General features: G+C 39.4%; 1 protein-coding gene across 3 annotated transcripts in view; it reads right to left on the bottom strand.

Annotated features, from left to right (window-relative positions):
- DOCK2 (dedicator of cytokinesis 2) overlaps positions 1–15,297 on the bottom strand; it is a 495,629-nt gene that overhangs the window by 294,837 nt on the left and 185,495 nt on the right. The gene's annotated exons all lie outside the window — the stretch shown is intronic.

Here is a 15,297-nt window from a genome sequence, read left to right as displayed (position 1 = left end):
GACTTATGTGTCAATAACATGCCTCCCTGTTCATCCATATTTATAGGCTGAAATTGCTTTGTAGTAATTTGTCTCGTGCTCATTCCAGAAAAATGTAAGGAATTATTTTGTCAGTTCTCAAAAGGATTTTCAATCTATGAAATATTTTATTTTTAGCTTGTTATTGCATTTACTGTGCCATCCATGTTTTTACATCTTCATTTCTTCTTGGGTGAATTTTTATAATGCTTCATAAATTTACTTTCCAGTGGAAGTCTGAAAAAACTGAAATACTATAAAACTGATGATCAAGATGTGATATGCATAGAAACTTCCTACAATATCTTTGAAAAAAACCTAAACTTTCTCCAGATCTTTGCATGCTGAAACCTTAGGGCAGCTGCTTTTTTTTTTTTTTTTTTTTTTTTTGTGGAAAGGCATACTTTATTTTACTGCATTTGGGAATGCTTTCCTTGAAAGACTCTTACCTTCAGTCCATTAAATTACAGGACTTTACAATTATTGGCTCTCTTTTCTTAGAACCGTGTGAGGCAAATACTTAATCAAAGGATTTTGTTTCTCTCTAACCAGTAGGATTTACAATTAGTTTTGGGAATGTGGTTTGATTTTGTTTATTTTCAAACAATATGTTTGGAAGCACTTGAAAACAGAGGAATTGGCCAGCCACAACAAGGCATGTATTGAAAAAGGACATTTTAAACTGAATTAAGTAGAGCTGAGACCCAGAAAGAAGAAATAGTGAGACATTTTATCATAGTTGTAGATATACTAATAGTGAACTGACACTTAATGATTTTATAAAAACTATAAGGGAAAAGACTTGGAGTATATTCTACTCCTTGAAAAAAAATCAATCACTGGCCAAAAGAGTTAGCCACTAATTGACACTATCAATGTGTTCCTTGTTTCTCCCTCATGCTTCCTTTCCTAAAAAAGGGAGCTGAACAAAATGTCCTCACAATCCAGTCTCCTCCCATTATTACATTTCAGTATGGTCTGCAGCATCATTGATACTATCTATAATAACGCACAATAAGAGATTGCTTATTAAGGAGGGGCTGGTTATGACTCCATAGTTAAGGCTTAGTTCCATTTTGCACTTAAACCATGTTTGTTGTCTATGAAAATACAGCATATCCTTCATGAATTTGCAATACTTATTCTGAGTACTGAATGAATTTTCTGAGTGTTTGCAAACAAATCCATTAGTGTTTGAGTTGAACTGGGTTCTGTAAAAAATGTAGAATTACTCAACTATTTCTGTGATAAATGAGAGGGGGAGTAGCTCCCTTTCATGGGCACCCAGTCAGCCACTTAGCTAGAGAATCCCTCTTGGTAGCTGTTCTCTACTTGCTTTTTCTATAAATTGAAAAGTCTGATGTATGCATAAGTAAAGGGAACGGAGTGGGCACCAGACCAAAAGAGACAATGGGAGGGCTATAACTTTTCAAAATTGGGAAAAAAATCTTTCCCTGTCTGTCTGTTCTCCGGAGAGAGGGGACAGAGCAAAACAGGGCTGAAGCTATGCTGTAAAAAGCTGTGAACCAGGTATGAAAATCACCAGATCATACCTAAAACTACTCAATTTGAAACACCAGATATGTAAGTTGGTCAGAAATTGTCTAGAAAGATGCGATTAGGTTTACCTCTTATTTCTGTAAAGCTTGTGGACAACTCTGGGCTAACCCCCAAATGCTTTTGTTTTGCTTGCAACCATTAAGCTGGACCATTCTTGATGCTTAATTTTTATATTTGCTCTTTTTAAATCTAGCAATAGCCTATGTTCCAGATGCATTTTCTTTTTGTTTTAATAAAATTTACCTTTTTTAATAACAGGATTGGGTTTTTTTGTGTCCTAAGAGGTTTGTGCGCGTTGTTTAATTAGCTGGTGGCAGCAGCTGATTTCCTTTGTTTTCTTCCTCAGCTCTTCCCAGGGGGGTGGGGAGGGGGTGAAGGGGCTTGAAGGTACACCACAGGAAGGAATTCCCAACTGCTCCTTCCTGGGTTCTCAAAGGGGTTGGGGTTTTTTCGCACTTGGGTGGTGGCAGCATCTACCCATCCAAGGTCAGAGAAAAGCTGTAACCTTGGGAGTTTAATACTAGCCTGGAGTAGCCAGTAATAATTTTTAGAATCCTTGCAGGCCCCCACCTTCTGCACTCAAAGTGCCAGAGTGAGGAATCAGCCTTGACAATTTCTTTCATCTCTAATGATCTTAGAGGAACAATGCAAATGCTTCAAAATTAACATGGAGTTAAAATGCCTGGAAATCTTATGCATAGATTATAGTTGAAGATGATCGTTTATAATAAGTTATGATTGCCACATCTAACTGTTATTTAAATAGGCCACAGAGTCTTGGGTCAACAGACTTCTTATAGATTATATTGAATAATGGAACACTACAGACTAAAGTAGAAGCAAGTCCTCTTATGAAAGAGTGTCATACAACATGTCAGTGATTTTTAAAATAATTATTTAACACAATTCTGTGAATCTTTATCATAGCCATGAACAAATGGCATACAACTTTGTCCTACAACTGAAGTTCACAGATTATTAAAGGCCTCATACTACAAAACTCATTCAATGTGAGATTTAATTAAAATAGTGCCATTCCTGTCTTTTTGCTATTTTCACTTATAATACACATGAAGAACCATTTTTAAATTAAAGAGAAGATTCTAAAAACTATTTGCGCAATCCTGATTCTGTCGTTTCAGGAATCCAGGGCTAGGATTTCCAAAAGCATGACACCTTGGCGTAACTGCTCCCAGTTAAGTCAATAGAACTTTTACCACCACCCTCAATGAGAGCAGAGTTAGGCCAATGCTAAGGATATCTGAATATTCTATTCTTAGGGTTTCAAGGTGTGATACGGGGCCAAAAAGGATTAAGAACTTTCAGGCTAATTGACCCACATTCAAAATTTAGAGACATAGTAGTAGTTAATGATTGTGTTTTTGTGTATTTATGTACATATTATTAGAGGTTAACAATGTAACCAAACAGTTCTCATCTTGGTAAAACATCCTATAGCTGCTGCCTCATGGATGACGTATGTTCATGCACATTCATTTCCTTCGATCCTTACATTTTTCCTTTGTTGCACTTTGCTATTTTTCTTTAAATTACTTATCTCAAATGTCAGGTTTCAGAGTAACAGCCGTGTTAGTCTGTATTCGCAAAAAGAAAAGGAGTACTTGTGGCACCTTAGAGACTAACCAATTTATTTGAGCATAAGCTTTCGTGAGCTACAGCTCACTTCATCGGAGGCATACTGCGGAAAATACAGAAGTTTGTTTGTTTTTATACACACAGATCATGAAAAAATGGGTGTTTATCACTACAAAAGGTTTTCTCTCCGCCCACCCCACTCTCCTTCTGGTAATAGCTTATGTAAAGTGATCACTCTCCTTACAATGTGTATGATAATCAAGGTGGGACATTTCCAGCACAAATCCAGGGTTTAACAAGAACGTCTGAGGAGGGGGTGGGGGGGATAGGAAAAAACAAGGGGAAATAGGTTACCTAGCATAAACAAGGGGAAATAGGTTACCTTGCATAACGACTTAGCCACTCCCAGTCTCTATTCAAGCCTAAATTAATAGTATCCAATTTGCAAATTAATTCCAATTCAGCAGTCTCTCTCTGGAGTCTGGATTTGAAGTTTTTCTGTTGTAATATCACAACTTTCATGTCTGTAATCGCGTGACCAGAGAGACTGAAGTGTTCTCCAACTGGTTTATGAATGTTATAATTCTTGACATCTGATTTGTGTCCATTTATTCTTTTACGTAGAGACTGTCCAGTTTGACCAATGTACATGGCAGAGGGGCATTGCTGGCACATGATGGCATATATCACATTGGTGGATGTGCAGGTGAATGAGCCTCTGATAGTGTGGCTGATGTTATTAGGCCCTGTGATGGTGTCCCCTGAATAGATATGTGGGCACAGTTGGCAACGGGCTTTGTTGCAAGGATAGGTTCCTGGGTTAGTGGTTCTGTTGTGTGGTATGTGGTTGCTGGTGAGTATTCGCTTCAGGTTGGGGGGCTGTCTGTAGGCAAGGACTGGCCTGTCTCCCAAGATTTGTGAGAGTGTTGGGTCGTCCTTCAGGATAGGTTGTAGATCCTTGATAATGCGTTGGAGGGGTTTTAGTTGGGGGCTCAAGGCGACGGTTATTTTCTTTGTTAGGCCTGTCCTGTAGTAGGTGACTTCTGGGAACTCTTCTGGCTCTATCAATCTGTTTCTTCACTTCCGCAGGTGGGTATTGTAGTTGTAAGAATGCTTGATAGAGATCTTGTAGGTGTTTGTCTCTGTTTGAGGGGTTGGAGCAAATGCGGTTGTATCGCAGAGCTTGGCTGTAGACAATGGATGTGTGGTGTGGTCAGGGTGAAAGCTGGAGGCATGTAGGTAGGAATAGCGATCAGTGGGTTTCCGGTATAGGGTGGTGTTTATGTGACCATCGTTTATTAGCACCGTAGTGTCCAGGAAGTGGATCTCTTGTGTGGACTGGACCAGGCTGAGGTTGATGGTGGGATGGAAATTGTTGAAATCATGGTGGAATTCCTCAAGGGCTTCTTTTCCATGGGTCCAGATGATGAAGATGTCATCAATATAGCGCAAGTAGAGTAGGGGCGTTAGGGGACGAGAGCTGAGGAAGCTATGTTCTAAATCAGCCATAAAAATGTTGGCATACTGTGGGGCCATGCGGGTACCCATAACAGTGCCGCTGATTTGAAGGTATAGATTGTCCCCAAATGTAAAATAGTTATGGGTAAGGACAAAGTCACAAAGTTCAGCCACCAGGTTTGCTGTGACATTATCGGGGATAGTGTTCTTGACAGCTTGTAGTCCATCTTTGTGTGGAATGTTGGTGTAGAGGGCTTCTACATCCATAGTGGCCAGGATGGTGTTATGCTCAAATAAATTGGTTAGTCTCTAAGGTGCCACAAGTACTCCTTTTCTTTTTATCTCAAATGTGATGTTTAGTAATAAAACAACGAACCAACACTAAAACAATATCATAACCCACTTAGGGCTTAAAGAAGTTAAAACTATTTAATATATTCACATTTTATTAAATTACAAACAATATCTTTGTACTTAATGTCACTTACCTAAACACATTGTAACACTCATCCAGTCTCTTTGATGAGCAATTAAAGTGCCAGATTCCATGCTGGGGTAGGTATCTTTCCAACACTAGCATCTGGTTGTTTGGCAGACTTCCCAGTTAGGCTGGCACATATGAAGTTTCCAGAGGGCGCGTCACATGCTAATGTTGCTACTGAATTCCTTCAGAGTCTTCCAAAGAGCCTTTTTCCCTAGCCACTAAGTGTGTGCGGAGTTAGATCTATCTGTGGATACGTCCTTCCCAAATGCCTCATAGGAAATATCTAATTAGACACTTCACTCTTAACAGAAAATTAACACACACTTACCTATATATCTATATGTTAATTAGGTTATCGTTGTTTCCATGTTGTAGAAAGGGCCATTGTTTGAGACATTTAAAACCAGACTGACTAGAGCGTAAGAACAGCATGCAAAAGGCAACAATTCTGACTGCCAGGAAGATGGAATAGAACACTCAAATATTTTCAATTTCTAAACTGGATGGGTTGAATTGATTTTTTTTTCAAGTTTCAGCTTTTTAAAATTTTTTATTTAATGTAAATCAATATTTTATTTAAGTTTAGACTTAATGGCTTAAATTTGAATTTATTTGCCTTTTATCTAAATTCTAGGGTAGTAGAAGATTAATATTTTATATTATATGGGACATCTTTTTCTGGGGATTAAACCCTGCACCTAGAAGTTGATGGCTTTCATCTATTAAGTCTTTCTAGACCTACATTTTATCATTTAAATTATTTTTTAGTAATCTGTGTAAAGGGGGAAGCTGAGCTGACTGTAAGCTGCCACAGTTCACCTGAATTGTGGGGAAAAGCTAAATATAGGATATGGGTCTCCCAGATGCAATACAGTACAGATACATACAATTACTTATGTACAATAGTGCATCCGATTTTATTATATGCCCACTTCTATCATGAAGGTAAGAGGACATTGCTCCCAGGGTAGGAGCTTTGAAATTGCTGCTCGAGTACAGCAATTGTTCATGGGGCCTAGGGGAAGCAGGTCTATCACGGCTGAATGGGGAAGAGAGAATTAGAGAGAGTTGAGGATTTGTAGCCTCAATGCCAGATGCGTTTTACGCATGATAAACTGAACCAAAGTAGAGATTTTTTTTTTTTTTTAAAGTTAACCTGAAGTGATCTTTGAAGTCCCTCCCGGCCCCCCTCAAGGCAGATGTGCCGTTGATCCAGTCTTTCCCAAGAAATACATTTACCCTCCCATTTGGCCCAGCATAGTCCAAATACACATGGACATCTCTAAAAATGAAATATGGGAAAACGTGATAGTATTACTCATGGCTAGTTATTTTAGGGAAGTGCGCAACACCCATTACTTTCAGGCTTTACAATTTATGGTATGAAGTGACTAATCTTAAGTGACCTCAAATAGTTTCCAGGTTAAAGACTAGACTGAATCTTTTCTTCTCCATTTAAAATGTAAAAAAAAAATTACCAGTTTTCATTTTGTTAACACACTTTTTTTCAACTCTTAAATGAAAATTTCGCTTCTCATGTTTTGGTTTTTCTTCTCACTTTTCCCCCTTCCTTTTTTTCCACGGGGAAAAGGTGGGAGGAAGAGTTAAAGTGAGAGAAAATGTGTTTTCCTCATTATTTGGAAAGAAAATTCCTAAAATTTTGAATTATTTCATGTTTTTCCTCTTAACAATTGCATTTGAAATTTCTCTGAAAAATTACTAATTTGACAATGATTTTTTCCCATAAGAATTGTTTTGGAAAACTCATTTTTCAATTTAATTTTTCATTGAAAAAAATTGTTCAACCACCAGAACAGGATGTCTTCATTTGCCACTTCTTGTTTGGTCATTGGATCCTAAGAGGAAGACTAGCCTTCCTGAATTGTTTCAACTCAACGTCCCAAAGTTAAATGACACAGGACCAGTGAACATGCAATTCTTCCTTTTTTTTTTTTTATAATTTCAGTTTATTTTGGGCCTGCTTCTGCACTCTTTCCTCAGGCCCCCATCAAAACTGCTGTTAGTTTTCTTAGAGCAGAGACTTCACAATAGGATGATAAGGAGCATTTTAGGTATTAACCTCTTCTGTGACTCCTTCCTATATTTACATTCTTTGCTAGAGTTCCCCCCATCATGGTGTCGCTGAGATGCCAGCATATAGGACATATATTTGCAGATATGCTACAGATACTAGTGCCCCGACACAACCAAGTAATAGGGAAAATCATATTCCATCTGAGTACCTAGAATTTTTCAAGGCTAGTGTATATTTCTAGGGTACTTACCCTTCCCACCCCCTACCAAGAATGCATACACACATACACACACTTTTACCTAAGTGTGTGCATGGATTTGCTAAAATAGCACAATGGGGGAAATGATCATGAGATAACCTGCATGTGAATGTGTGTGAAAGAGATTATACATATGTATCGGTGAGTGTGTGCTAGGAGGGAATTATAACTCTGTTAGTACAATCAACACTGGCTTTTTTTAAAAAGTCTGTAAAGTCCAGTTTTGAGAGTGCGTGTGTGTGTGTTTAAATGGAATAAATGTATGAAGAAAGAAGGAAAGAAAGAAGAAAACAAAATGAAGCCCAGTTATAAAACCCCTAGTGACTGAACAAATTAAATGTTATAAATTATATACAATTGCAAGCAGTTGAGCAGGAAAGAGACAACAGCTTTTCAAGACAGCCGAGGAAAACAACAAAGCTTGCTCCTTTAAGGGCAGTCAGGGAATACAATCAATTTATTTCATCTTTCAGATTCAATGCTTCTTTCATAGGCAAAATGTAACTTGAATTTGGCATTATATGAAAAGTACTGTCAAACAGAGCAAGGAAAAGCATCTCTATGAGCCATATGCTGCAGAGGCTGTAATAGATAAGGGAAGAGCAGCTGAAACATGCGACCATATTACAATATCAATACCTTGTTTACTCTTTAATTATCTGAAACAACTTCACTTTAGATGTCAAGGGAATTATTTTTCATTCTCTAAATATCCACGCAATTCAAATAAAGTTTAGATTTTTAGGCGTAATCCTATTTTAGTGGATCAATTTTTAACCAGAGAAACTGAAGCCAGCTGCAAAATTTTCTTAATGAATGGAGCTGTTCTCAGTGGAACCGTGGCTGTTCTCAGCCTAAGTGACTGTGTTACTGATTCAGCAATGCCTAAGTGACTTAAGAGCAGAAGTTCAATTGAAAACCATTTTCCAAGTAAATGGAACTGCTGCTCTTGTGTCACTCTGGGTACATTTAACACAGCAAAAAAAAAAAAAAGATCCGTGGCACCAAGTCTCAGAGCCTGGATCAACTGATTTGGGCTCATGTCGTGGGACTAAAAATAGGAGTATAGATGTTCAGGACCTCCCCCGCCCTTGCTTGGTTTCAGAACCTGGGCTCCAGCCCAAGCCCAAACATTGCTATTTTTAGCCCTGTAGCATGAGCCCCACATCACAAGCCCAAGTCAGTTGACCCGAGCTCTGAGACTTGTTGCTGCTGGGGGGGTTTTTTCGGTTGGGTGGATGTACCCTTAGGCACTTCTGAAAATCTCACCTTATGTTCTTAAACAAAAATATCATCAAGATAAACCTCAGGTCATACATAAGCATCCATTAATTTAAAAGAACAATAGAATACTGTAGCTATGTAAAAACAAACATCTAAGAAAGGAAATTCATACCTAACCACCTTAAATTGGGCTCCAGACATCAAAGCACCAAACTAACAGGACAGGATACCTCACCTATTACTATGTGAAAGTTTAGATGGACAGCAGTGGCAGTGTTTTGATTCCGGCAGAACCTCACACTTCAATGATCAAGCCAAATTCATGCCTAGTTTTAGACCTGGTCAGTTTTTTCCCATCTAAACTTTTGATAAAAATGGCTTTTGAATTAAAATGAAAATTTTCTTACTTATGTGATTGGTCCTCCCCACGTCAACTGTCTGTAAAAGAACGCACCCATATATACACACACCCTACATACTATTGTAATATTCTTTGAACACAATATGCCTTGTGGGAAATCATTTGAAAACTAACTCCTCACTGGTCAATAGCATCATGGTGAAACGTATGCAGCAACATTATATGTAAAGCTATTAATTTCCCCTGTATGGTGAGGTTAGCATACATTCGAACCCATGTAGCCCTGACTAAGCTAAACAAAGATATGTGGGTTTACCTCAAGTAGTAAACAGGGTCCTTGGGACAGCAAGAGGAGTAAACTCATTTCTTAAAGGCAAACGACAAGCTGATGCCTCTAGCCAGGTGTCACAGTTGACTGGCAATTACTGGTCAAGGAGCCATTCTTTGGCAAGGAAGTGGGTGCAAGAACAGATTGATCTGCATTTTAGCAAACAACAACATGGAACCTCTATCACCAAAAGACTCCATGTCTCCATCGTCATAGACGGAAGGAACTTTATCTAGGGGTAACGCTCAGGAAAAGGCATTTTAAAAGGTGACTGGACCATAAAAACGAGGGGCAAAAATACCACAGGTTATCTTTCCCTATCTTCCACTCTCTCTTTCTCTTTCTCAACTAAGATGACAAAGGAACCAGCCTTTTGACTTTGGGGAGGGATCCTGACAAGAAAAATTGATTAGCAATGCTGCTGGAAACATGTTGTAAGGACTTTATCTTGAATCAAGCCGGGGTTGTTAAATTTTAGCGACTAGATCGTGTTTTCATCTTTATTTATTTCTGACTTTAATACCTTATACTTGTACTCACGTAAAGTCTCTCTTTGTAGTTAAATAAGCTTGTTTGATTTTTTTAAAATCAAAACTAATCCAGTGCTGTGTTTAAACTGAATTGTTTGGTAACTCCAACTGAAGTAGCCAACTGTTGAATACTGACCCCTTACAGGGGGATTGGACGTCTAATATCCAAACTGCTCCAGAGAGGGCTGGACAGTGCAGAACACATTTTTGGGAAAATCCAGGACTGGGAGTATGTAGTAACCAAGGCTGCTGGAAGCCAGAATGTGGCTGTTGTATTGCTGACAGGCTGCTAGGGTCAGGGTTGCTGGACCAGGGCTGTAGCTATACATAGACACTCAAGGTGTGACCTGCCTGCTGGTAGGCTGTTGATGAGCAGCCCAGCTTCAGAGCCACAAGAGCAAAGCATTGTGAGGCACCCAAAGTAGCAGGGTAGGAGGTGACAACCCCTCACTGGTCTGTATTGCATCCCTGAAAGTGACACTGTCCCATCTAAATCAACGGGACTACTTGTTTGAGTAAAAAGAGATAGAGAGGAGCAATGGCTGCAGGATCTGATCCTTGGTAAGGTAAATTTGATATTTTTATTGATATCAAGCATATTTTAAAAAAATAGACATTCCTGATCTGCAAATCTTGTGTGCAGTGTTTAAAAGAAAGGCTGTCCTCCCTTTGCTCGCTTTCAGGTATTTCCTCAATAATATTTTATTTTGGATAATTATTACATGGATCCTGCTCATCCATGTAAAGAATGGCACTTTTGGTGGTTTTTGTTTCCATTTTTAGAGAATTAAATGTCACCAATTGGCATGATCTCATCTGAAGGCTAAGCCAGTTCTCAGAGGTGATAAATTACAGTTAAGTAATATTAAAATCATACTTTATTATTTTAACCATGTGTGAAAAGAAAAATATGTAAAAATGCTATCACAAATCTACTATTAAAATATACACTGAGTGTATTGTTGTGAGCAACTCCTACACTGTGTAGACACATTTTCTCTTTTGTCTGGACTGTTATGTCACTGGACATCTAATTTGTATTGGTCGAAGCACATTGACAGTGCTTAAATAGCAAAAACCCCTTAGAGTAGTATCTAAAGATTAAAATAAGTTTTAAAACCCATTGCTAAAACTATCATTAATATTTTCAAAAATACAGAATCAATTTTTTAACTTTTCAATTTTGAGAAATAGAACATCGCTGTTATCTAATCTTTGTTCCTATTAGAGGTCTGAAATGGAACAGCTACTAAAATTCTCAAGTATCTAAGTTTGCCTCCAGGACATATTGATTGTTGATCTTTATAAAGATGGTGTTTCTATTTCAAGGTCATATTTCAATGACTAAAAAATGGGTGAGTAGAGACTTTCTTGCTGAGTACAGGCATTCATTTCATTTTTCTTTAAAGATTATCCCAGGATTACAGTGTATTTAACCCACCCACCTCTCAGCATTGCAGAATAATTCACGGAGAAGACACTCAGTGGCTATACAGTGGGAAACAACATTCCACATGTCTGCAGAAGGTAGAGCTTGGGGTATATCTGCTCCAAATTATATGGTCCTAACCTCAACTCTGCAGGGATTCAGAGTCAAAATGAGAACTGGATCAACATAATCTTATTGCTAAAGGTATCCCACTTATCTCCCAAGCAAAATTAAAAGGCAACAGCTAACTGGGAGGCTTCTCAAGAGCCACAGAAGTCAAGAACCAATGAACAGAACCAGCCTTCGAAAACCTTTGCTCCCACTTGTGTCTCGGGGTTCTCTAACACACTTACAGTGGTGTGTAGAGTACATACACTGTACGCCTTCTAGCACAGGTGTGAACAGCTGTGCAGACAGTCAGGCACAGTTTAGGTGAGTAAAGACATGCCAGAACCATAGCATCATGTACCCTACATGGCGCTCTATACTCGCCCAAACAATGCTTCCCCTGTCTACACTATTTTTAGCAGTAGAGCATCCCACTGCCTCTGTCTTTCCCTGCCACAGGGAAAGGCCCCCGAAGCAGGAAAAGGCCCTGGCAGGGAGGAGACAGCAGTGAAAGGTTATGGCAGCATCCTTCTGCTGGAGACTTTCCTCACTACTTCCCCCTGCCAGAGCCTTTCATTACCATACTTAGCTACATATTTCAGTGTGGACACAACCTGCATTTCACTGTAGATATACATACCCTAAGCACCATTGCCAGTGTAGACAAGGCCAGGATCTGAACAGGTCAAATCCACCCGTCTAAGGAGCAGAACACTGTGCACATTGTACAAGATACTTCTTATGCAAGGTGATCAATCCTAGGATATTTTACTTGTTAAAACTGGCCAAGAGTAGCCACCAATTTGCCATTATCATCAATTTTCTATAAGGCAAGATTTAAAAATCTAGCTGCTCTTTAAACTTTCAGCAGCACGCTAGTATTCAAATGGTTTTAGAACTGAAGTATTCTGAAGTAAAATCTAAAATAAGCAGTTTTCAAGGGTTTTCAAAATTGCTGAGCACACACAGTTGCCAGAGTTTCAGTAAACATGGAAAACCAAAGAGAATAAAATATTACATTCCACTGAAACAAGAACATGTTTGCTTAATCAGTTTTGCAGTTTATTTACCTGCTGAGTTTTAGGAACAGCTGCAGAGATATCAGTTTAAATTTGAGTGTTTTCAAATTTTGCATTTTCATGAAGTTAAAAACATTCATTTCACATCAAAAACAAGATCTTTTCAAGATGCAAATTTTCAAAGCCACCTTTTACTCAGCACATGAACATAACAATATAAGAATAGCCACACTGGGTCAAACCAAAGGTCCATCTAGCGCAGTATCCTGTCTTCTGACAGTGGCCAATGCCAGATGTCCCAGAGGGAATGAACAGAACAGGTAATCATCAAGTGATCCATCCTGTCGACCATTCCCAGCTTCTGGCAAAGTATACTGAAATGAACTCTGTTTCAAGAGAGGAATCTGAAAACCATTTTGAAATTTTAGCTCTATTATCAGAATCAGAATGAAATGTTAACAAGTCAGATGTTCTAAAGCTTCACCTTTCTTTGTTAATACTTCAACACCTCTCTACTTCAAAAGGAAATAAAAGGCTTAGAGAGGAAAATTGCTTTTTCATTATCTACATATACTTCAAAAGGATTAACAAGTGACCCTAGACTTCTCATTTCCTAAACTCTTTGACAACGGGTATATTAGTAAATGTTAGAAATTATGAAAGTAATACTTTTCACCTTTAACATGGCAGCATCCTAGAACTGAAATGGAGTGATTTAATTTGAAAAAAAATGAACCTATTTAAAATATATTACTTGAGGTATGTAATAAGTTTGTGCAGAACACGTACCCATCCTTTTTCATTCTTGTGTTCTGCTCACCATAGAGTTTCATAAGCCTGTAATCCCCTGCTTTGGTGAAACTTTGGTAGATTAAGTTTCACCATCTCCTTTGATAACTCCCTCTTTACATTTCATGTTTTTCCACAAACCCAATTAACTATCATTTAGCTCCTCCATGAAATAAATGAGAATGAGAGAATAAGAAACCCCTGAAAATACCTGAAACTTTTCACCCTTACAAATAGGCCTAAAGTGCCTATCATACTTTGAGAACTACAGAACTATACAACCAATGTACAGTGGTGACTGTGTCATTGGGATATGGCCCCACTTAAATGAGAGAAGGTAAAATCAGAGTAAAATAAATTTGTCTATCCCCAGAGTCTGAGACCCAGGGATCTCTTGGTGCCAACTGGCAGAGAGTACAGGAGTTCATAAGGGTTACAGGGATGCCCTGGGTTTGATATGTACAATACAAGTCCACTAAAGAATGTCATGTTAGGTCTCGTCTGTAAGCATGTGTCATGCTGGTCCTCATAATCATTATGAAACGTTTGTACAGATAACATGTATGGAGTTGTGAATATACACAGACAATTATGTTCTCAAGGTCTGTGACTTGGGGCTGGTCATCAGAAGGTGATGAACAAGTTTCTTTCAGGCAAGACATGCTAACGTAAAGAGACAGGTAGATAAAGTGGTGTATACTTCGCAATGAACACCTACTTACAGCCTAAGCAAAATACGAATCAAGTCTCCATGGGAGGCTGGGGGTGGGGTGGGGAAGCAGCTGGAGATTAACCCATTTTACAAATGAAGCTAATGGATCGTTGGCACTATGTGTGGGGGTGCAAATTTGCACCCAGTTATCCTTCACCAAGGGGAAAAGCTGGCAGCTGTCTTGTCTTATGAACAGAGCATCACATCAGTCTGGCTCTTAGACGCTGGGAGAGAAACTCTGAGAGAGCTTTATGCGACAGGGGAATATCATGTTAGTTATGCTCACACTCTAGACAGTGTTTTATGATTTTATTTTATATGTAACCTTTTGATTCCATTCATTCTACTTGCTTCTTTTCAAGCCTCTGTTCTTTGTTAAATAAACTTCTTGTTACTGTAAACGTAACCAAGTGCTGTGTAGCTGTGATCTAATGTGTAACTGGTGAGCTGGGTGTATGGTTCCTCTGGGAGCAGAGAATCTGGGAATTCTGGAAGTGTCCAGTGAATTGGGGGCTGGGCACTCCAGGGGGACTCTTGGAGAACTTACGAGTTGGTGTGTGCATATATTGTTAACCTGTAAAGGGAATGCGCAGGGCCTGTGTAAGCCTAGAAGGTAGTGCTTGTGTTGCCAGAGGCTGGTGGAGTTGGTGAACTGACCCACAGTAGGCACAGACAAGGCTTCCTCACACTATGGGAAGGTGGTAGCAAGGTACCTAATGACCCTGAATGCCCCCAGGAAACATCACTGTACCATTGAGGGCATGTCTACACTGCACGCTTCTTTCAGTGACATGTAGTGTACATACTCACGAAGGCCCCCTAGCCTGGGTATAAATATCAGTGTGGAGAGCAAGGCACAGCTTAGATAAGTAGAGCTAAAACATGGCTGAAAGCTGTAGGTAAGAACTTGAGAACTAACCTACACAGTTCTCTACTCGCCCAAGGCACCACATCCACATTGGTATTTTTAGCAGAGGAGCATCTGGCTGCCTTCCCACTGCTGGAACCCTTCCCTGATACAGGGAAAGGCTGTGGCATCTCGGAAAGACTCCAGCAGCTTTATGCTGCTAGAGCCCTTCCCCACCAGGGAGCAAGGCTCCGACAGTGGGGGAAGGCTCTGACAGGGGGTAGGCATCTGGGAGCTGCTGAAGCCTTTCCCTGCTGCATCCCCTCTGCCAGAACCTTTCACAGACACATGTAGTTACCCACCACAGCGTGGATGCAGCCCGCTTTCTACTGCAATGTGTAGCTACGCATATCCCACACACCACTGCCAGTGGTATGTAGCGTAAGATGTAGCCTTACAGAGATTAATCTAACAGAAATCACAACTCTTCAAGATAAAGCATCTATGCCTGATGGAGGCTCCGGCGCTCCCAACTCAGGT

The sequence above is a fragment of the Chelonia mydas genome, chromosome 8, assembly GCF_015237465.2.
Source record: "Chelonia mydas isolate rCheMyd1 chromosome 8, rCheMyd1.pri.v2, whole genome shotgun sequence".
Taxonomy (NCBI): Eukaryota; Metazoa; Chordata; order Testudines; family Cheloniidae; genus Chelonia; species Chelonia mydas.
This window is presented reverse-complemented; position numbering and strand designations above follow the sequence as displayed.